A 25,332-nucleotide genomic window follows, 5' to 3' on the forward strand; every position below is an offset into this window, starting at 1 on the left:
GGTGGGCATCAAGCTGATTCAGTGTAAAAGAAAGATTTAACTATTGTTTAATACTGTGGAACTATGAGTCCCTGCAAGCCTCCCCCACAAGCTGGGACTTGGAGAACCTCAAGCCCCAGCATGCGGGGCATTAAAGGGCCCGCTGGCACTTGTAGTTCCACAGTATGAAAAATAGTCAAATTAACACACTGACACACAAACAAGCAAAATAAAACTTTAATACACCCAAAGTCCAAACATACTGATACTTACCTATTTTGAGCCCGTCGGTAGGTCCCGGGGTCTGGTGCTCCTGGTTCCGGGGCTCCAAGGCTGAAGAGTCCGGGATCCTGGATCCGAAGAAATCCATAGGGGGACCTGTGGAGGGAAATCCAACTTACCAAGGTCCTCCGGCGAAGATCACGTCCTCTTCTGTCCGCCGTAGTCCAGGTCTTCTGAAAATAAAAAACACTGGCGATTCCGGCAGTACCCGACACGGACTCAGGAGAGGCCCAGAGATGTTTCATCTTCCGCGCCTCTCCTCCGAATGATTCTATTGGCCACCTAGCGGCCAATCAAGAGCCGAGAAAGTCGGCTAGGCGGCCAATAGAATCATTCGGAGGAGAGGCGCGGAAGATGAAACATCTCTGCGCCTCACGTCAGTCCATGTCGGGTACCGCCGGAATCGCCAGTGTTTCTTATTTTCAGAAGAACGGGACTACGGCAGACAGAAGAGGACGTGATCTTCGCTGGAGGACCTTGGCAAGTTGGATTTCCTTCCACAGGTCCCCCTATGGATTTTTCGGATCCAGGACCACGGACTCTTCAGCCATGGAGCCCCGGACCAGCCCCGGAACCAAGGCCCTGGACCCCGGACTCTGCAGCCCCGGACCCAGGAACCAAGGCACCGGACCCTGTAGCCCCAGACCCCCGGATCTGGACCATGGAGGCCTGGACCCCGGGACCTACCGACGGGCTCAAGATAGGTAAGTATCAGTATGTTTGGACCCCTATTCAATATGTTCCCCGTATTTTGGGAACCAGCCCCAGACTGGGACTGGTTTTAAAAAAATCGGTGAACCCCTATTTGCCGGGTTTCCTGATTTTTTAATACCAGCCCCGGCTCTTTTAGCCTGGTGCTGGTTACAGCTGTGGGGGGGACCCCACGCCGTTTTTTTTTTTTTCTATTTTTTTTAACACTGAAGCCTGTATGGATCTGACTGATCCGTGCAGGCTTCTGCCAAATACGACAGGAAAAAAAGTGTATTTTCCTGCCGTATTTGCCCGGCCATTCGCTGGCATTTTACGCTAATAGGCGGCTGTATTGAAAATACGGCCGCTTAGTAAATCAGGAACCACCATTCTTTTGAATGGTGATTCCTGGCATATTCTATCGATGGTGTATTCATTTGTATTTGTAAATACAAATACGAATGTCCCATCAATACGAAAATTCGTATTTTTGGCATGCGAGAAATATGTATACGCCCCAAAAAATCTTATTTTCGTATGAAAATACGATTTCTTTCACAAATTTTGCTTAGTAAATTTCCCCCATAGTATACTATGCTCTGTGAGCGCAAAAAAATGGTGCCTAGGGACGGACAGACACTTAAATCCGCCCCTGTGTGTACTGAAGTATATGTGCCAGGTAAGTGTACTGTAGTTTATGTGATGGATATGGTTACTGTATATGTGCCAGTTATGTGTACTGTAGTATATGTGCAGTGTACTGTATTTGTACTGTAGTATATGTGATGGATATGGTTACTGTACTGTATATGTGCCGGGTATGTGTACTGTAGTATATGTGCCGGGGATGTGTACTGTAGTATATGTGCAGGGTATGGGTACTGTAGTATACTGTATGTGTACTGTAGTATATGTGCAGTGTACTGTATGGGTACTGTAGTATATGCGATGGATATGGTTACTGTATATGTGTCGGGTATGTGTACTGTAGTATATGTGCCGGGGATGTGTACTGTAGTATATGTGCAGGGTATGGGTACTGTAGTATACTGTATGTGTACTGTAGTATATGTGCAGGGTATGTGTATTGTAGTATATGTGCCAGGTACAGTAATTGTACTGTATGGGTACTGTAGTATACAGTATGTGATGGATATGGTTACTGTATTTGTGCTGGGTATGTGTACAGTAGTATATGTGCCGGGTATGTGTACAGTAGTATATGTGCCGGGTATGTGTACTGTAGTATATGTGCCAGGTAAGTGTACTGCAAGGGTACTGTAGTATATGTGATGGATATGGTTACTGTATATGTGCCGGGTATGTGTACTGTAGTATATGTGCCAGGTGAGTGTACTTTAGTATATGTGATGGATATGGTTACTGTGTATGTGTCGGTTATGTGTAATGTAGTATATGTGCCAGGTAAGTGTACTGTATGGGTACTGTAGTATATGTGATGGATATGGTTACTGTATATGTGCCGGGTATGTGTACTGCAGTATATGTGCCGTATATGTGCCGGATATGTGTACTGAAGTATATGTGCCAGGTAAGTATGGGTACTGTAGTATATGTGATGGATATGGTTACTGTATATGTGTCGATGTGTACTGTAGTATATGTGCCAGGTAAGTATACTATAAGTGTACTGTAGTTTATGTGATGGATATGGTTACTGTATATGTGCCGGGTATGTGTACTGTAGTATATGTGCAGGGTATGTGTACTGTAGTATACTGTATGTGTACTGCAGTATACTGTATGTGCAGGGTATGTGTACTGTAGTATATGTGCTAGGTACAGTAAGTATACTGTATGTGTACTGTAGTATATGTGCAGGGTATGTGTACTGTAGTATACTGTATGTGTACTGTAGTATACAGTATGTGCAGGGTATGTGTACTGTAGTATATGTGCCAGGTACAGTAAGTATACTGTATGTGTACTGTAGTATATGTGCAGGGTATGTGTACTGTAGTATATGTGAAAGATATGGTTACTGTATATGTGCCAGGTATGTGTATTGTAGTATATGTGTACTGTAATATATGTGCCAGGTACAGTAAGTGTACTGTTTGGGTACTGTAGTATAAGTGATAGATATGGTTACTGTATATGTGCCGGGTATGTGTACTATAGTATATGTGATGGATATGGGTACTGTATATGTGCCGAGTATGTGTACTGTAGTATATGTGCCAGGTAAGTGTACTGTAGTATATGTGATGGATATGGTTACTGTGTATGTGTCAGTTATGTGTAATGTAGTATATGTGCCAGGTAAGTGTACTGTATGGGTACTGTAGTATATGTGATGGATATGGTTACTGTATATGTGCCGGGTATGTGTACTGTAGTATATGTGCTGGGTATGTGTACTGTATGTGTACTGTAGTATATGTGCCAGGTACAGTAAGTGTACTGTATGGGTACTGTAGTATATGTGCCAGGAAAGTATGGGTACTGTAGTTTATGTGATGGATATGGTTACTGTATATGTGTCGATGTGTACTGTGGTATATGTGCCAGGTAAGTGTACTATAAGTGTACTGTAGTTTATGTGATGGATATGGTTACTGTATATGTGCCGAGTATGTGTACTGTAGTAAATGTGCAGGGTATGTGTACTGTAGTATATGTGCCAGGTACAGTAAGTGTATTGTATGTGTACTGTAGTATATGTGTACTGTAGTATATGTGCAGGGTATGTGTACTGTAGTATACTGTATGTGTACTGTAGTATACAGTATTTGCAGGGTATGTGTACTGTAGTATATGTGCCAGGTACAGTAAGTATACTGTATGTGTACTGTAGTATATGTGCAGGGTATGTGTACTGTAGTATATGTGCCAGGTACAGTAAGTGTATTGTATGTGTACTGTAGTATATGTGTACTGTAGTATATGTGCAGGGTATGTGTACTGTAGTATACTGTATGTGTACTGTAGTATACAGTATTTGCAGGGTATGTGTACTGTAGTATATGTGCCAGGTACATTAAGTATACAGTATGTGTAGGGTATGTGTACTGTAGTATATGTGCCAGGTACAGTAAGTATACTGTATGTGTACTGTAGTATATGTGCAGGGTATGTGTACTGTAGTATATGTGAAAGATATGGTTACTGTATATGTGCTGGGTATGTGTACTGTAGTATATGTGTACTGTAGTATATGTGTACTGTAATATATGTGCCAGGTACAGTAAGTGTACTGTATGGGTACTGTAGTATAAGTGAACAATATGGTTACGGTATATGTGCCGGGTATGTGTACTGTAGTATATGTGCAGGGTATGTGTACTGTAGTATATGTGCCAGGTACAGTAAGTGTACTGTATGGGTACTGTAGTATAAGTGATAGATATGGTTACTGTATATGTGCCGGGTATGTGTACTATAGTATATGTGATGGATATGGGTACTGTATATGTGCCGAGTATGTGTACTGTAGTATATGTGCCAGGTAAGTGTACTGTAGTATATGTGATGGATATGGTTACTGTGTATGTGTCAGTTATGTGTAATGTAGTATATGTGCCAGGTAAGTGTACTGTATGGGTACTGTAGTATATGTGATGGATATGGTTACTGTATATGTGCCGGGTATGTGTACTGTAGTATATGTGCTGGGTATGTGTACTGTATGTGTACTGTAGTATATGTGCCAGGTACAGTAAGTGTACTGTATGGGTACTGTAGTATATGTGCCAGGAAAGTATGGGTACTGTAGTTTATGTGATGGATATGGTTACTGTATATGTGTCGATGTGTACTGTGGTATATGTGCCAGGTAAGTGTACTATAAGTGTACTGTAGTTTATGTGATGGATATGGTTACTGTATATGTGCCGAGTATGTGTACTGTAGTAAATGTGCAGGGTATGTGTACTGTAGTATATGTGCCAGGTACAGTAAGTGTATTGTATGTGTACTGTAGTATATGTGTACTGTAGTATATGTGCAGGGTATGTGTACTGTAGTATACTGTATGTGTACTGTAGTATACAGTATTTGCAGGGTATGTGTACTGTAGTATATGTGCCAGGTACAGTAAGTATACTGTATGTGTACTGTAGTATATGTGCAGGGTATGTGTACTGTAGTATATGTGCCAGGTACAGTAAGTGTATTGTATGTGTACTGTAGTATATGTGTACTGTAGTATATGTGCAGGGTATGTGTACTGTAGTATACTGTATGTGTACTGTAGTATACAGTATTTGCAGGGTATGTGTACTGTAGTATATGTGCCAGGTACATTAAGTATACAGTATGTGTAGGGTATGTGTACTGTAGTATATGTGCCAGGTACAGTAAGTATACTGTATGTGTACTGTAGTATATGTGCAGGGTATGTGTACTGTAGTATATGTGAAAGATATGGTTACTGTATATGTGCTGGGTATGTGTACTGTAGTATATGTGTACTGTAGTATATGTGTACTGTAATATATGTGCCAGGTACAGTAAGTGTACTGTATGGGTACTGTAGTATAAGTGAACAATATGGTTACGGTATATGTGCCGGGTATGTGTACTGTAGTATATGTGCAGGGTATGTGTACTGTAGTATATGTGCCAGGTACAGTAAGTGTACTGTATGGGTACTGTAGTATATGTGATGGATATGGTTACTGTATATGTGCCGGGTATGTGTACTGTAGTATAAGTTCCAATGACTGGACTCCACCGTGTGTTTCTCATCCCATCTTATTCCCTGCTATTACACTCTTATCTCCAGCACAGGAGTATATCCGACCTTCCCAGGCCCCAGTCCTCCAACCTCCTGCTCTCCCCCTGACCTGCTAGTTCCACCAATAAAAGTAATCACTGGATGGTCACAGAGAGGAAAACATGTTCCAGCTGATCGGTTTATGGCAATCACTCTGGACAATTCCATTCTCCGCGTTCTATCAGATTACCGCCATTCAATCTAGACCTGAAAAAACTGCTAAGAAACCCAAGAAGCTTAGCAGCCCAGATACACCATGTGATTAGTACATCTCACCTAAGACATATAGAGAAACGTGGCCTTAGCAGCTGACACTCTGTCTACGGCCGTAGTGCAGTGCTGCAGAGCAGGGCGCTGGAATCCTTATTTCCTATATATATATATGTATATATGTATATATATATATATATATATATATAAATATATATACTGCAGACAATGTACAGATACAGTAAATCACATTCTTGTTCAGGTCACTAGTTCTGGCCTGGAAGCCACTTGCCCTAGAGTCTAAAACAACAAGATTGATAGGTGCGCTACTATCTGCTGCTGGTACTGAGGTTGTCAGGCCCCAAACAGCGCAGGCTGTGGAAAAAAACTTAAATAGAACAGTATCTTTTACAATATATTTATTAATAATAAAATTAGCTGTATTTTAAGTTCATGGAATTCCATATAAATAAGAATATAAATTAAAAAATGTAAATGTACAATTAAGATAAATGGACATTCATTAGCTTAGTTTTTGAACATCACTTACATAGACATGTATTGTATGGGCAGGGGCGGGCTGGGCCGGGGGGCAGAGTGCCATATGCCCCCCGGGCCGCTTACCCACCCACTGGCTGCGGGCCGTGCTGCGGCTGGATCAGCTTCTCCAGCCCTCCTGCACTGGCCGCGGCTTACAGAACACGGCCGCGGCTACAGGAAAATGGCCGCCGGCCCCCTGCACTGAGGACATGTTCTCAGTGCAGGAGGCCGGCGGCCATTTTCCTGTAGCCGCGGCCGTGTTCTGGAAGCCGCGGCCAGCGCAGGAGGGCTGGAGAAGCTGATCCAGCCGCAGCACGGCCCGCAGCTAGCGAGTGGGTAAGCGCTCTCCCCCCCCCCCTCCCTCACCCCAGCATATGTGTTTCAGTCACTGTGTGGGGGCATATCTGGCACTGTGTGGGGGCATATCTGGCACTGTGTGGGGGCATATCTGGCACTGTGTGGGGGCATATCTGGCACTGTGTGGGGGCATATGTGTATCTGGCACTGTGGGGGGCATATCTGGCACTGTGGGGGCATATATGTATTTGGCACTGTGGGGGCATATGTGTATCTGGCACAGTGGGGCATATGTGTATTTGGCACTGTGGGGGCATATGTGTATCTGGCACTGTGGGGGCATATGTGTATTTGGCACTGTGGGGGCATATGTGTATCTGGCACTGTGGGGCATATGTGTATTTGGCACTGTGGGGGCATATCTGGCACTGTGGGGGCATATGTGTATCTGGCACTGTGGGGGCATATGTGTATCTGGCACTGTGGGGACATATGTGTATCTGGCACTGTGGGGGCATATGTGTCTGGCACTGTGGGGGCATATGTGTATTTGGCACTGTGGGGGCATATGTGTCTCTGGCACTGTGGGGGCATATGTGTCTCTGGCACTGTGGGGGCATATGTGTCTCTGGCACTCTGGGGGCATATCTGGCACTGTGGAGGAATATGCGTATTTGGCACTGTGGCAGAATATCTGGCACTGTGGCGGCATTTGTGTCTGGCACTGTGGGGGCATATGTGTATTTGGTACTGTGGCGGAATATCTTGCACTGTGGGGGCATATCTGGCACTGTGGACATCACATTGTGCGGTGTAATGGGCATCATGGTATGGGGCGTAATGGACATTACGGTGTGGGGAGCATTGGGTAATTGCCATCACAGTATGGGGTGTAATGGGCATCAAGGTGTGCAGCATAATGTGTAATTAGCATCACAGTGTGCGGTGTATTGAGTAATTAGCATCGCAGTGTTGGGCGTAATGTGTAACTGGCATCATGGTGTTCAGCATAATGTGTAATTGGCATTACGGCATGTGGCTTTATGTGTAATGGGTATTACAAGGTTCGCTAAAATGTGCAATCTGCAGGTACACAATACAATCATGGTACAGGCAACGCCCCTTATGATAGGCCATGCCCCTAATTTTTCGGCGCGCCTACGGCGCGCAAAAGCATTCCTTCCTACGGTGACTTGGCTGATTATGGGCCAGTGCTCTGGACTTGCCCCCTAGGCTAAAAGTTGCCAGCCAGCCCCTGTGTATGGGCATGTTACCAATCGGGCATCAATGCAATTGTCTCCCAGTATAGCAGCAGATGATTCTCAGGTGGCCAATAAGTCCCAACACAGAGTCCATAGATGGAATTAGGATTAGAGTCTAACCCTAACAATAACTACAGAATGTATTGGCATTGTGGCAGTCAGGTTCCACTGTCTGGACTGTGACCACCGGCGTCTTGACAGATGGGATCCTGACTACATCCCAATGAACCTCATTCAGGGCCTAATTCAGACCTACTCACTAGGCTGCATATATTTGCTGCCTAGCGAGCAGGTAAACGCAGCCCCGGCGAACATCCAAATTGCCATTGACCATATCCCCGCATTCCTGCAGCCAGCCCTGTACCGGTCCTGTATAACCGGTGCACGCTCCTGCCATTTTGACTTTTCTCTGCTGACTTGTCAGTCAAAACTGAAAAGTCAATGAAAAAAATGGTACACTGTGCGATATGGTCGCTGAGAGATATATCGCTGAGCGATAATAAGCCAACATCGCTCAGCGACCAAACCGCAACATGTGTACACACCTTTAGTTATAGGATTTGATACTTCTGGGAGTATATACACAGAAGGCTGTATTGGGGGAGTGTTGCATAGCAAAAGCTACTTGGAGTCGTACCTATGAGCCCTATTCAGACCTGAGCACACGGCTGCGAATTCGCCAATTATCGATACAGTGCACATGCATACTATTTGCATTACGCATGGCGAGGCCGTCAGCGATGCAATACTGCTATTTCTATATGCACGTCGTTTGCAAGGCGATTGACATGAAGTTGGCATCGGATCGCAGCTGTGCACACAGGCCGGTTTTCAATCTGGCATGGCGGCATTCACCTGATTGCTATGTTCCGAAGTTTAGCAACCCAGCGACCAAGGTCATCACTACAACTTCAGCACCATGGAGAGCTCCTGAACACCCGCACTCCTGGATACAGGAGGAAGACACTGATGCCCCTTTCAGACCGCACTTTAAAAACGGTATATTGCCGTTTTTTTACCGTAAAGGTGCAGGACCACTTAACCGGTTAGAAAAAAACGTTTTTTATAACCGGTTAAAATGCAGGGTCCTACCCTTTTCAGAACCGGTATTTTAGGCTCAAAATCGGTTCTGAAACGGTATTTAGGACCCAGCCAATGAGCTGGGTTCTAAATTCAGCACAGTGAATACTTAATGAGCGCTCATTAAGTATTCACAGCACTGGAGCCCCCCCGCGCGTGTCGACGCCCCTAACCCCCCCCCCGCGTGTCGGCGCCCCCCCCCCCCCCCCCCGTGTCGACTTACCCCGTGCCGGTATCTCCGTTGTGGTTCCCGGCACTGCAGCTCAGGATGCTCGAAAAGCACTTATGAAAAAAGTGTCTTTCAGAAAATGGCTGCCCCCATACGAAAGACAGTTTTTTTAAACAGGGTTTCCTATGGGGCAGCCATTTTCTGGAAGACACTTTTTTCATAAGTGCTTTCCGAGCATACTGAGCTGCAGTGCCGGGATCCACAGCGGAGGTACCGGCACGGGGTAAGTCGACACGGGGGGGCCGACACGGGGGGGTCGTCGACACGCGCGGGGGGCGTCGACATGCGCGGGGGGCGTCGACACGCACGAGGGGGGGGGGAGGAGGGGGGAGCTGCACGGAGGGGAGGGCTGAAGGCTGCACTGGCTTTGACCCTGTATTTGGAAAGTTTTCAAAAACGGGTCTGCCAGTGTCAAAAAATCGGCACTTAAACGGTAATATACCGTTTAAGTGCTGCGGTGTGAAAGGGGTTTTATCTGGCAGACCCGTTTTTGGAAACGTTTCCAAATACAGGGTCAAAGCCAGAGATGCGGTCTGAAAGCAGCATGACAGACCAGCAGCAGGTAAGCTCACAGCTCCAGATGTCAATGGCCATCCCTAGTCCCTCTTTTTTCTCATTGCCCCCCAGTGAGGTGTGCACCAGCGGACCTGAACCAGGAGGCAGCGCGCCAGCGTTATGCTATTGCATTGCTTCCAGCTCTGCGCTAACAACGGCTCTTATCAGCTCCCATCTCCTGGAAAGTTTGTTAGTAAATTTGTGTGATAAAATAAATATGCTCCTAGGGCATTTACGGTCAGATGTATTAAGCCTGGTGAAGTGATAAAGTGGTGATAAGGTGGAAGGTGAAAACGCACCAGTCAATCAGCTGTGTTTGAAAAATGACAGCTAAGAGCTGATTGGCTGGTGCATTATCACATTCCACTTCACCATGCTCAACACCTCTGCCCCATAATGCCAGAAATTAAATGTATTTGTTTTTTTCTTACAGTACACAGGGGGGCAGATGTATTAAGCCTGGAAAAGTGATAAAGTGGAAAGTGATAATGTAGCAGCCAATCAACTGTAAGTTTTCAAACAAGCCTGTAACCTGACGGTTTGCTTATGATGGGCTGCTGCATTATCTCCTTCCACTTTATCACTTCTCCAGCATCAAGCCCTGTGTCCTCTGTCTTGTCTGGGAGATTAGGTTTAAAAATGAAAGTGAAGTTTTAAGTGAAACCTCCCTCGTGGTTCCCGCTTCGTATAGGACTTTAGTTACTGCTCTGAGGATATTTACGGATTCTTCACAGATCCAGGATAAATTGAGATGTATGGGAGATGAGGAATATATCAGCGCAGATCTGTGTTTCCAGCTATAGACGGCTCTTCATGTGCTCAGGATCATTTAAAGTATTTATAACTCAACCGAGACTGAAGCCAAAAGATTTTCAGAGGCAGCCTGAGGGGAAGTGAGAGAGAGATATGTGCAGAGTGGGGGTTCGAAGAGACCCTCTGAGTAATGATCAGACCAGTTGATGTTATATAAAGTCTTTGTGGATCCTGACTTAGATGTGAGCAGAGCCACATACAGTAGATACCCCACCCGACACACACACACGCACGCACACACCCTTTAGTTATCTGGCTGTATAAAGCAGCAGCTGGAAGCAGAACTTACCGACCCAATTACCTGGAGCCCACAAGCTGTTCTTACCCCTGATGCACGCTGTTTTCACAAGAGCTCTTATGTGGCTTCTAAACAAGCAATTTGTCCTAATACAGTACGTGTAATATTTACATGCATTACCGACTTGACTATGATTACTTCAAACGTGTTAAGGGAACGTGTGACAGAGGTTAGCCCTGTTCTCCGCAGAGAGAGGTAGGCGGCCAGGGCCGGATTAAGGGGGGGAGGGAGGGCTCAGGGGGTCCGTACCCCTGGGACCCCTCTATCTAGGGGCCCCCTGTGGTTGGCATGTATTTAAATAAAATAATTTTTTTAGCTAAAGAGTTTGTGCATGGGAGTGGGGTAGTGCTGCAGATTCACCTATCTGCCAATGTGACAATGATTAATGGTGCTGAGCATAGGAAGCGCTGAGCCTGTACAGGACATAGGGACAAACACAGGCTTTTCATGTGGTTATACAATTTATATATATATATATATATATATATATATATATGTGTGTGTGTGTGTGTGTGTGGATAAAAAGAGAAGGGATTCAGCGCCAAGATATGAAAAGACAGTGCGAAAAAGTGTATAGTGGGTTGTCCCAAATAACAAAAAATACCCCCTAAAATGTCGGGGTATCAGCTCAATTTCTGAGAAAAAATGGTGGTGGGCCGTCTAAGAGCAGTAGGATATGGAGAGGATTACTCTCAGAACTCGGCGACTTTTGTTATAAATTAGGACAATTAATAAATATATAATAATAAAAAGAATTTATTCAATGAGGGGGTTTTTACACATTAAAAGGGATAACAAGTTCACAAAGCATGTAATAAAATTCAGGGGTATAAGAAAAAAGTTAAAAAATCGGAATGAGAAAAAAAAAACGTCAGTGGATACTTTTTAAAAAACACAAAGCATATACTGAATAAAAGGAGTCTTGGTCAAACATAGAGGCCCTTATTCTGATCGGTGCGGATATTCCCGCATTCTTACGGTGCGGTCCGCACGCCACGGTGTTTTGCCGCGTGCGGCCATCGTCCGTAGAAACGCCCACGTGTCCTCCGCATTCGGACGGACTCACTCTTTAAGAACAGGGCGTGTTTACGGACGACATACAAAGCATGCGTGTGCGGGAGAAACACTCCGATTCGGCACGGTATTACAGAGTATTACAGAGTATGCTCGGGAATACCGCATCCGAACGGGAGCCAAGCGGTGCTACCGCACGTAAGCGGAGTATTTACGCCAAACAACCCACTATGAAGTATCTTCTGCTATACATCACATGACCCACTTATTCAATTACCTATCCTCATAAAAAACTGCTTATTTGGAATTGGAATCAATTAGATTCCAATATATCCTTACAAGCATGCCTAACACATGCATTGCACACATTAACCCTTACAGCAATGTAAGTGCAATGGTTTGTATTACACCCTGTGTAAAAGATTATAACCAATCTACACATATACTATTTAAAGTGCAAATAAAACCAACAACTGTAAACTTGCATAAAGAATTTATTTAAACAGACAATTAACAGAAATAAAAAAATATAAAATTATAAATTAAATAAGCAGGTCTTTGAGGTCCTGCAGGTCTGCTTGAAGGAGCCGCAGATGGTGCTCCACTCGCAGGAGGGCCCCACGCACCCCCTCATCTGCCGGTGTGGTGTCATCTGTGGGCATGTCAAAGGGGCAAAAATTAGTCATGTTATTCTTGCATACATTTCACATACTGCGACATAAATTGCACAAATGCTAGGTGACATGTGTGTATATATATATAGCTAAGATTAGATATCGCACCAGCTTCACTCAGAGTAAATAGTGACCGTGCCAGGTCCACAATAGATACACTCACAGTAATCCAAGAATTGGAAAAACCAGCACCAGTCCAGGTAAGAAAAAATCAATATAAATTTAATGTCCAAAGACAAACGATAAGATCAGCCATGATCATGTCCAAAAAAATTCATAAACACCCAACAGGCATAAGTGAGGCTATACTTAGCATTCTCAGCAAAGTTTTCACAACAGCGTCTCCTCGACGGCCGTTTCGGTGCCTCTGCACCTTCATCAAGAGGGGTGACAACTGATACATGCATGTCACGCTATACTTATAGGGCCCCAGGTGTCAACTCACCTGTGTTGATCAGCGCTGACTTCCTGCCACAGGGATCCCTGCTCTCCACGCCGCATCTCGCCGCACCATCGGTGACGCCAGACCGGAAGTTCCCGTCAGGCGGAACCAATGTGCCGGCAGATTTGCAGGGGGAAGACAGTTCAGTTCCCGAGCGCCGGAAGTGCGTCATCAGATCGAGCGTTACCGCGGTAACCACAATACAACAACCTGTATAGAAAACACCGCTGGAATACCGCATATGCCTAACACTCTTGTTGGATCAAAACAACAATTAATACACAGATATACACGTAAAAAGACATACATACAAAGAGAGTGAAGAAGAAATTAACTTATAAATACAAGAAATATGCTATTAAATGACGGGGCATCAGCTGCAATATATACATAATCCATCAGGCAACAATAGTGTAACATATCGAAATACACTATCTAGTTACAGGAAATGAGTAAGACTAAACTCCTCATTGAGGCCATTAGGTCGCATAGTACATAATTCATAAATCCAGAAACTTTCCTTTTTCAAAAGGATTTTATGTCGATCGCCACCCCTTCTCAGAGGCGGCACATGTTCGATTGGCATGAACATGAATTCATTGATAGTATGCCCACACTGGACAAAGTGGCGAGCCACAGGTGGCGTATTGGTGTCCATTTTGATATATGCCTTTTTGATGGACGATCTATGTGCCCCAATTCGCTCTTTCAACATGCGTAGAGTTTTGCCAACATAAATCATGTTGCATGGACAACGGATGATATATACAACGTATTTCGTTTCACAGTCCATATGGTGTTTTATGGTGTATAGCCTGCCTGTTAATGGGTGTGAAAAATTATCTGACACAATCACGTGTCGACAGTTGACGCATCTCAGGCACTTGTATGCTCCCGCTTGTCTTACCAGCCAATGTCTGGGCTGATCAACTTTAGGACTTATGTCCGAGAATGTAATCTGTTGCTTCAGATTCTTGCTTTTCTTAAAGCAAAAGAGTGGTGGACTTTGACAAACACCTCCAAGCACTGGGTCAGTGTTAAGTATGTGCCAATGGTTCAAGATCGAGGCCTTGATGGTACTTGAGGCCACAGAGTATGTACTGGCAAAGTGTAGCCTTTCTGTCGATGTTGGCTTTAATTTCGGAGTTAATAACTCCTCTCGGCTTAGGAGCTTACACTTATTCCTTGCTTCTTGCACATCTCTGGGATCATATTTACGATCCAGGAAATCTTGGCACATTCTGTCTAGCACCAGATCAAGATCATCTGAGCATGAGGTAATACGGACTGCTCTTATAAGTTGCGAATAAGGCAGCCCTCGCTTTAATGGCTGAGGGTGGAAGCTAGTTGCTAAAAGTAGCGTGTTTTTATCGGTGGCTTTTTTGTACAGCGTGGTTTTGAACTCATTATTACCAACTGCGACATTTACATCTAGATAGTTAATACTATCCTTACTCATATTCATAGTGAATCGTATGTTGCCAGGAATGGTATTCAAATATACAAGCAAATCATTAAGCAAATCCTCAGATCCAGTCCAAATAAAAAACAAATCATCAATAAATCTAACGTAACAATTGATAAATTTGGAAAAAACTGAATGGGACAAAATGTGTGTAGTTTCAAATTGGTACATAAACAGGTTGGCATACGATGGGGCCATGTTGGACCCCATCGCAGTACCGCGACGCTGTAAAAAAAAGGTGTTATCAAATAAAAAATAATTTTTATTTAAAACCAAACCCATCAGCTGTAACAAAAATTCAATTGGAGGACCAACATATAACGGACTGGACCTGAGGATACTGCGCACTGCACTGATGCCCTCGTCATTAGCAATATTAGTGTATAAACTGGTGACATCCAAGGTCACCAGTATACAATCTTTGATTGGTTGACCAAACTGTCTAAGCTTTAATAGGAAGTCTGTAGTATCTCTTAAAAAGTAAGGACTGGCCTGCACAACCGGCTGCAAAAAGTAATCGATATATTGTGATACCGGTTGGCTCAAGGAGCCCATAGATGAAATTATGGGCCGGCCAGGCGGAGCCACCAGTGACTTATGCACCTTAGGTAAACAATACATCAGAGGAATTACAGGAAAATCTTGTGTGAGGAAATTGGAAGTAGTTTCATCAAGCCAGGTATTAACCAACCCCATCTGGATCATAGCATCAAATTCTTTCTTATACCTCTGGGTGGGGTCAAAGGTCAATCTGAGATAACAGTCGGTATCGGCAAGCTGGCTCTCAATTTCCTGCACATACGCATCCCTATCCAGTATCACAATGCCCCCACCTTTGTCGGCGGGGCGCACTATGATACTGGTGTTCTCACGAAGGGATTTAACCGCCCTAGCCTCCTGTTTGGAGAGATTAGAATATATTCTAGGAGGTTTTTTCAAAACAGGCATAATATCCTGTCTCACCAACCTCATAAATGTCTCTATCGAGGCGTTGGGCGAAGGAGGGTCAAAGTCACCTTTCTTTTTAAAGGGCAATGGGGTCACATTGGTAGACGTTTGGGGATGTCTCTGGAAGTAATCTTTCAAACGTAATTGTCTGTGGAAACGGAATAATTCAGTCTCGCAGTCAAAGGGTCTCTGTCTGTGCGTCTGCACAAAAGAAAGGCCCTTATTGAGTACGGACATCTCATCCTCATTAGGCACATATTTAGACAAATTGATGACAACTATTTCTGTTGTCCCTTCCGTCCTCCTCCTCTTATATTTGTTATGCCTGACCCCCCCTCTCCTGCAGCCCCTTTTGGGACTCTTGTAGGATACCGAGGGCCAGGCTTTCCTCCTAAAAAAGAAGTAGACTTTTTGTTATGACCCTGATCCGAGTCACTCTGTGATGTCTGTGAGTCAATATCTGTAAAATTAACCTCACGTCTTTTCCTATTAGGTGCATATTGTTCCCTCCATGGTCTCCTAGTGTTTTGGCCAGTAAGCCAGGGATATACCCTAAGCTCACGATAGTCTTCCTTAACTTTTTTGTATTTTGTTTTTTTAAAGGATAACAAGTCAGTTTTAAATGACAAAACAGTCTCCTCTAGTCTGGTCAACCAATCAACAGAGCTATCCGCTTTCAAGGTAGCGGTACCTTCACTCTCACATAATGCAATATCCCTTTTCACAATTTCGATGTCAGCATTGACCTGTTGCACCACTAGAACTAGTAGATCAAAGCTACACTGATTCAATATAGCACACCAGTTTTTACAAAACTCCTTATTTGAACGACCGAGGGTTGGCTGATTTTTTATCCTAAAACCTCTAGGTACCAGCCCCTCCTTATGGTATTGCGATAAAGTGCGTCCATGGAGCTCCAGCTCCACCAATCTCTTTTTCAGACGCAGCAAATCAGCATATATCTCGGTAGGGCTGTCAATGTCAAAGGCTAATTCACTGGTGTCCGTGAATAGAATTTTGTTCACATCTTTATCTAAAAATCTTTTAGTGCCAGTCAATTCAGTAGCATCGAAATCCATATTGAAGATGACAATAGGGAACCACACAATGTAGAAAAAAATATAGAAAAAAATATTCCAAAGAAAAATAAAGTCCCAAATTTTCCAATAATCGATAATATCGGCTGTGCAATCATAATAGAATTCGATAGCTAAGATTAGATATCGCACCAGCTTCACTCAGAGTAAATAGTGACCGTGCCAGGTCCACAATAGATACACTCACAGTAATCCAAGAATTGGAAAAACCAGCACCAGTCCAGGTAAGAAAAAATCAATATAAATTTAATGTCCAAAGACAAACGATAAGATCAGCCATGATCATGTCCAAAAAAATTCATAAACACCCAACAGGCATAAGTGAGGCTATACTTAGCATTCTCAGCAAAGTTTTCACAACAGCGTCTCCTCGACGGCCGTTTCGGTGCCTCTGCACCTTCATCAAGAGGGGTGACAACTGATACATGCATGTCACGCTATACTTATAGGGCCCCAGGTGTCAACTCACCTGTGTTGATCAGCGCTGACTTCCCGCCACAGGGATCCCTGCTCTCCACGCCGCATCTCGCCGCACCATCGGTGACGCCAGACCGGAAGTTCCCGTCAGGCGGAACCAATGTGCCGGCAGATTTGCAGGGGGAAGACAGTTCAGTTCCCGAGCGCCGGAAGTGCGTCATCAGATCGAGCGTTACCGCGGTAACCACAATACAACAACCTGTATAGAAAACACCGCTGGAATACCGCATATGCCTAACACTCTTGTTGGATCAAAACAACAATTAATACACAGATATACACGTAAAAAGACATACATACAAAGAGAGTGAAGAAGAAATTAACTTATAAATACAAGAAATATGCTATTAAATGACGGGGCATCAGCTGCAATATATACATAATCCATCAGGCAACAATAGTGTAACATATCGAAATACACTATCTAGTTACAGGAAATGAGTAAGACTAAACTCCTCATTGAGGCCATTAGGTCGCATAGTACATAATTCATAAATCCAGAAACTTTCCTTTTTCAAAAGGATTTTATGTCGATCGCCACCCCTTCTCAGAGGCGGCACATGTTCGATTGGCATGAACATGAATTCATTGATAGTATGCCCACACTGGACAAAGTGGCGAGCCACAGGTGGCGTATTGGTGTCCATTTTGATATATGCCTTTTTGATGGACGATCTATGTGCCCCAATTCGCTCTTTCAACATGCGTAGAGTTTTGCCAACATAAATCATGTTGCATGGACAACGGATGATATATACAACGTATTTCGTTTCACAGTCCATATGGTGTTTTATGGTGTATAGCCTGCCTGTTAATGGGTGTGAAAAATTATCTGACACAATCACGTGTCGACAGTTGACGCATCTCAGGCACTTGTATGCTCCCGCTTGTCTTACCAGCCAATGTCTGGGCTGATCAACTTTAGGACTTATGTCCGAGAATGTAATCTGTTGCTTCAGATTCTTGCTTTTCTTAAAGCAAAAGAGTGGTGGACTTTGACAAACACCTCCAAGCACTGGGTCAGTGTTAAGTATGTGCCAATGGTTCAAGATCGAGGCCTTGATGGTACTTGAGGCCACAGAGTATGTACTGGCAAAGTGTAGCCTTTCTGTCGATGTTGGCTTTAATTTCGGAGTTAATAACTCCTCTCGGCTTAGGAGCTTACACTTATTCCTTGCTTCTTGCACATCTCTGGGATCATATTTACGATCCAGGAAATCTTGGCACATTCTGTCTAGCACCAGATCAAGATCATCTGAGCATGAGGTAATACGGACTGCTCTTATAAGTTGCGAATAAGGCAGCCCTCGCTTTAATGGCTGAGGGTGGAAGCTAGTTGCTAAAAGTAGCGTGTTTTTATCGGTGGCTTTTTTGTACAGCGTGGTTTTGAACTCATTATTACCAACTGCGACATTTACATCTAGATAGTTAATACTATCCTTACTCATATTCATAGTGAATCGTATGTTGCCAGGAATGGTATTCAAATATACAAGCAAATCATTAAGCAAATCCTCAGATCCAGTCCAAATAAAAAACAAATCATCAATAAATCTAACGTAACAATTGATAAATTTGGAAAAAACTGAATGGGACAAAATGTGTGTAGTTTCAAATTGGTACATAAACAGGTTGGCATACGATGGGGCCATGTTGGACCCCATCGCAGTACCGCGACGCTGTAAAAAAAAGGTGTTATCAAATAAAAAATAATTTTTATTTAAAACCAAACCCATCAGCTGTAACAAAAATTCAATTGGAGGACCAACATATAACGGACTGGACCTGAGGATACTGCGCACTGCACTGATGCCCTCGTCATTAGCAATATTAGTGTATAAACTGGTGACATCCAAGGTCACCAGTATACAATCTTTGATTGGTTGACCAAACTGTCTAAGCTTTAATAGGAAGTCTGTAGTATCTCTTAAAAAGTAAGGACTGGCCTGCACAACCGGCTGCAAAAAGTAATCGATATATTGTGATACCGGTTGGCTCAAGGAGCCCATAGATGAAATTATGGGCCGGCCAGGCGGAGCCACCAGTGACTTATGCACCTTAGGTAAACAATACATCAGAGGAATTACAGGAAAATCTTGTGTGAGGAAATTGGAAGTAGTTTCATCAAGCCAGGTATTAACCAACCCCATCTGGATCATAGCATCAAATTCTTTCTTATACCTCTGGGTGGGGTCAAAGGTCAATCTGAGATAACAGTCGGTATCGGCAAGCTGGCTCTCAATTTCCTGCACATACGCATCCCTATCCAGTATCACAATGCCCCCACCTTTGTCGGCGGGGCGCACTATGATACTGGTGTTCTCACGAAGGGATTTAACCGCCCTAGCCTCCTGTTTGGAGAGATTAGAATATATTCTAGGAGGTTTTTTCAAAACAGGCATAATATCCTGTCTCACCAACCTCATAAATGTCTCTATCGAGGCGTTGGGCGAAGGAGGGTCAAAGTCACCTTTCTTTTTAAAGGGCAATGGGGTCACATTGGTAGACGTTTGGGGATGTCTCTGGAAGTAATCTTTCAAACGTAATTGTCTGTGGAAACGGAATAATTCAGTCTCGCAGTCAAAGGGTCTCTGTCTGTGCGTCTGCACAAAAGAAAGGCCCTTATTGAGTACGGACATCTCATCCTCATTAGGCACATATTTAGACAAATTGATGACAACTATTTCTGTTGTCCCTTCCGTCCTCCTCCTCTTATATTTGTTATGCCTGACCCCCCCTCTCCTGCAGCCCCTTTTGGGACTCTTGTAGGATACCGAGGGCCAGGCTTTCCTCCTAAAAAAGAAGTAGACTTTTTGTTATGACCCTGATCCGAGTCACTCTGTGATGTCTGTGAGTCAATATCTGTAAAATTAACCTCACGTCTTTTCCTATTAGGTGCATATTGTTCCCTCCATGGTCTCCTAGTGTTTTGGCCAGTAAGCCAGGGATATACCCTAAGCTCACGATAGTCTTCCTTAACTTTTTTGTATTTTGTTTTTTTAAAGGATAACAAGTCAGTTTTAAATGACAAAACAGTCTCCTCTAGTCTGGTCAACCAATCAACAGAGCTATCCGCTTTCAAGGTAGCGGTACCTTCACTCTCACATAATGCAATATCCCTTTTCACAATTTCGATGTCAGCATTGACCTGTTGCACCACTAGAACTAGTAGATCAAAGCTACACTGATTCAATATAGCACACCAGTTTTTACAAAACTCCTTATTTGAACGACCGAGGGTTGGCTGATTTTTTATCCTAAAACCTCTAGGTACCAGCCCCTCCTTATGGTATTGCGATAAAGTGCGTCCATGGAGCTCCAGCTCCACCAATCTCTTTTTCAGACGCAGCAAATCAGCATATATCTCGGTAGGGCTGTCAATGTCAAAGGCTAATTCACTGGTGTCCGTGAATAGAATTTTGTTCACATCTTTATCTAAAAATCTTTTAGTGCCAGTCAATTCAGTAGCATCGAAATCCATATTGAAGATGACAATAGGGAACCACACAATGTAGAAAAAAATATAGAAAAAAATATTCCAAAGAAAAATAAAGTCCCAAATTTTCCAATAATCGATAATATCGGCTGTGCAATCATAATAGAATTCGATAGCTAAGATTAGATATCGCACCAGCTTCACTCAGAGTAAATAGTGACCGTGCCAGGTCCACAATAGATACACTCACAGTAATCCAAGAATTGGAAAAACCAGCACCAGTCCAGGTAAGAAAAAATCAATATAAATTTAATGTCCAAAGACAAACGATAAGATCAGCCATGATCATGTCCAAAAAAATTCATAAACACCCAACAGGCATAAGTGAGGCTATACTTAGCATTCTCAGCAAAGTTTTCACAACAGCGTCTCCTCGACGGCCGTTTCGGTGCCTCTGCACCTTCATCAAGAGGGGTGACAACTGATACATGCATGTCACGCTATACTTATAGGGCCCCAGGTGTCAACTCACCTGTGTTGATCAGCGCTGACTTCCCGCCACAGGGATCCCTGCTCTCCACGCCGCATCTCGCCGCACCATCGGTGACGCCAGACCGGAAGTTCCCGTCAGGCGGAACCAATGTGCCGGCAGATTTGCAGGGGGAAGACAGTTCAGTTCCCGAGCGCCGGAAGTGCGTCATCAGATCGAGCGTTACCGCGGTAACCACAATACAACAACCTGTATAGAAAACACCGCTGGAATACCGCATATGCCTAACACTCTTGTTGGATCAAAACAACAATTAATACACAGATATACACGTAAAAAGACATACATACAAAGAGAGTGAAGAAGAAATTAACTTATAAATACAAGAAATATGCTATTAAATGACGGGGCATCAGCTGCAATATATACATAATCCATCAGGCAACAATAGTGTAACATATCGAAATACACTATCTAGTTACAGGAAATGAGTAAGACTAAACTCCTCATTGAGGCCATTAGGTCGCATAGTACATAATTCATAAATCCAGAAACTTTCCTTTTTCAAAAGGATTTTATGTCGATCGCCACCCCTTCTCAGAGGCGGCACATGTTCGATTGGCATGAACATGAATTCATTGATAGTATGCCCACACTGGACAAAGTGGCGAGCCACAGGTGGCGTATTGGTGTCCATTTTGATATATGCCTTTTTGATGGACGATCTATGTGCCCCAATTCGCTCTTTCAACATGCGTAGAGTTTTGCCAACATAAATCATGTTGCATGGACAACGGATGATATATACAACGTATTTCGTTTCACAGTCCATATGGTGTTTTATGGTGTATAGCCTGCCTGTTAATGGGTGTGAAAAATTATCTGACACAATCACGTGTCGACAGTTGACGCATCTCAGGCACTTGTATGCTCCCGCTTGTCTTACCAGCCAATGTCTGGGCTGATCAACTTTAGGACTTATGTCCGAGAATGTAATCTGTTGCTTCAGATTCTTGCTTTTCTTAAAGCAAAAGAGTGGTGGACTTTGACAAACACCTCCAAGCACTGGGTCAGTGTTAAGTATGTGCCAATGGTTCAAGATCGAGGCCTTGATGGTACTTGAGGCCACAGAGTATGTACTGGCAAAGTGTAGCCTTTCTGTCGATGTTGGCTTTAATTTCGGAGTTAATAACTCCTCTCGGCTTAGGAGCTTACACTTATTCCTTGCTTCTTGCACATCTCTGGGATCATATTTACGATCCAGGAAATCTTGGCACATTCTGTCTAGCACCAGATCAAGATCATCTGAGCATGAGGTAATACGGACTGCTCTTATAAGTTGCGAATAAGGCAGCCCTCGCTTTAATGGCTGAGGGTGGAAGCTAGTTGCTAAAAGTAGCGTGTTTTTATCGGTGGCTTTTTTGTACAGCGTGGTTTTGAACTCATTATTACCAACTGCGACATTTACATCTAGATAGTTAATACTATCCTTACTCATATTCATAGTGAATCGTATGTTGCCAGGAATGGTATTCAAATATACAAGCAAATCATTAAGCAAATCCTCAGATCCAGTCCAAATAAAAAACAAATCATCAATAAATCTAACGTAACAATTGATAAATTTGGAAAAAACTGAATGGGACAAAATGTGTGTAGTTTCAAATTGGTACATAAACAGGTTGGCATACGATGGGGCCATGTTGGACCCCATCGCAGTACCGCGACGCTGTAAAAAAAAGGTGTTATCAAATAAAAAATAATTTTTATTTAAAACCAAACCCATCAGCTGTAACAAAAATTCAATTGGAGGACCAACATATAACGGACTGGACCTGAGGATACTGCGCACTGCACTGATGCCCTCGTCATTAGCAATATTAGTGTATAAACTGGTGACATCCAAGGTCACCAGTATACAATCTTTGATTGGTTGACCAAACTGTCTAAGCTTTAATAGGAAGTCTGTAGTATCTCTTAAAAAGTAAGGACTGGCCTGCACAACCGGCTGCAAAAAGTAATCGATATATTGTGATACCGGTTGGCTCAAGGAGCCCATAGATGAAATTATGGGCCGGCCAGGCGGAGCCACCAGTGACTTATGCACCTTAGGTAAACAATACATCAGAGGAATTACAGGAAAATCTTGTGTGAGGAAATTGGAAGTAGTTTCATCAAGCCAGGTATTAACCAACCCCATCTGGATCATAGCATCAAATTCTTTCTTATACCTCTGGGTGGGGTCAAAGGTCAATCTGAGATAACAGTCGGTATCGGCAAGCTGGCTCTCAATTTCCTGCACATACGCATCCCTATCCAGTATCACAATGCCCCCACCTTTGTCGGCGGGGCGCACTATGATACTGGTGTTCTCACGAAGGGATTTAACCGCCCTAGCCTCCTGTTTGGAGAGATTAGAATATATTCTAGGAGGTTTTTTCAAAACAGGCATAATATCCTGTCTCACCAACCTCATAAATGTCTCTATCGAGGCGTTGGGCGAAGGAGGGTCAAAGTCACCTTTCTTTTTAAAGGGCAATGGGGTCACATTGGTAGACGTTTGGGGATGTCTCTGGAAGTAATCTTTCAAACGTAATTGTCTGTGGAAACGGAATAATTCAGTCTCGCAGTCAAAGGGTCTCTGTCTGTGCGTCTGCACAAAAGAAAGGCCCTTATTGAGTACGGACATCTCATCCTCATTAGGCACATATTTAGACAAATTGATGACAACTATTTCTGTTGTCCCTTCCGTCCTCCTCCTCTTATATTTGTTATGCCTGACCCCCCCTCTCCTGCAGCCCCTTTTGGGACTCTTGTAGGATACCGAGGGCCAGGCTTTCCTCCTAAAAAAGAAGTAGACTTTTTGTTATGACCCTGATCCGAGTCACTCTGTGATGTCTGTGAGTCAATATCTGTAAAATTAACCTCACGTCTTTTCCTATTAGGTGCATATTGTTCCCTCCATGGTCTCCTAGTGTTTTGGCCAGTAAGCCAGGGATATACCCTAAGCTCACGATAGTCTTCCTTAACTTTTTTGTATTTTGTTTTTTTAAAGGATAACAAGTCAGTTTTAAATGACAAAACAGTCTCCTCTAGTCTGGTCAACCAATCAACAGAGCTATCCGCTTTCAAGGTAGCGGTACCTTCACTCTCACATAATGCAATATCCCTTTTCACAATTTCGATGTCAGCATTGACCTGTTGCACCACTAGAACTAGTAGATCAAAGCTACACTGATTCAATATAGCACACCAGTTTTTACAAAACTCCTTATTTGAACGACCGAGGGTTGGCTGATTTTTTATCCTAAAACCTCTAGGTACCAGCCCCTCCTTATGGTATTGCGATAAAGTGCGTCCATGGAGCTCCAGCTCCACCAATCTCTTTTTCAGACGCAGCAAATCAGCATATATCTCGTATTCGCAACTTATAAGAGCAGTCCGTATTACCTCATGCTCAGATGATCTTGATCTGGTGCTAGACAGAATGTGCCAAGATTTCCTGGATCGTAAATATGATCCCAGAGATGTGCAAGAAGCAAGGAATAAGTGTAAGCTCCTAAGCCGAGAGGAGTTATTAACTCCGAAATTAAAGCCAACATCGACAGAAAGGCTACACTTTGCCAGTACATACTCTGTGGCCTCAAGTACCATCAAGGCCTCGATCTTGAACCATTGGCACATACTTAACACTGACCCAGTGCTTGGAGGTGTTTGTCAAAGTCCACCACTCTTTTGCTTTAAGAAAAGCAAGAATCTGAAGCAACAGATTACATTCTCGGACATAAGTCCTAAAGTTGATCAGCCCAGACATTGGCTGGTAAGACAAGCGGGAGCATACAAGTGCCTGAGATGCGTCAACTGTCGACACGTGATTGTGTCAGATAATTTTTCACACCCATTAACAGGCAGGCTATACACCATAAAACACCATATGGACTGTGAAACGAAATACGTTGTATATATCATCCGTTGTCCATGCAACATGATTTATGTTGGCAAAACTCTACGCATGTTGAAAGAGCGAATTGGGGCACATAGATCGTCCATCAAAAAGGCATATATCAAAATGGACACCAATACGCCACCTGTGGCTCGCCACTTTGTCCAGTGTGGGCATACTATCAATGAATTCATGTTCATGCCAATCGAACATGTGCCGCCTCTGAGAAGGGGTGGCGATCGACATAAAATCCTTTTGAAAAAGGAAAGTTTCTGGATTTATGAATTATGTACTATGCGACCTAATGGCCTCAATGAGGAGTTTAGTCTTACTCATTTCCTGTAACTAGATAGTGTATTTCGATATGTTACAC

General features: G+C 43.5%; 1 protein-coding gene across 3 annotated transcripts in view; it reads right to left on the reverse strand.

Annotated features, from left to right (window-relative positions):
* The window catches only part of LOC146042715 (opioid-binding protein/cell adhesion molecule homolog), a 503,537-nt gene that overhangs the window by 320,607 nt on the left and 157,598 nt on the right, over positions 1-25,332 (reverse strand). The gene's annotated exons all lie outside the window — the stretch shown is intronic.

Source organism: Crinia signifera, chromosome 19, assembly GCF_055691185.1.
Source record: "Crinia signifera chromosome 19, ASM5569118v1, whole genome shotgun sequence".
NCBI classification, from domain to species: domain Eukaryota; kingdom Metazoa; phylum Chordata; class Amphibia; order Anura; family Myobatrachidae; genus Crinia; species Crinia signifera.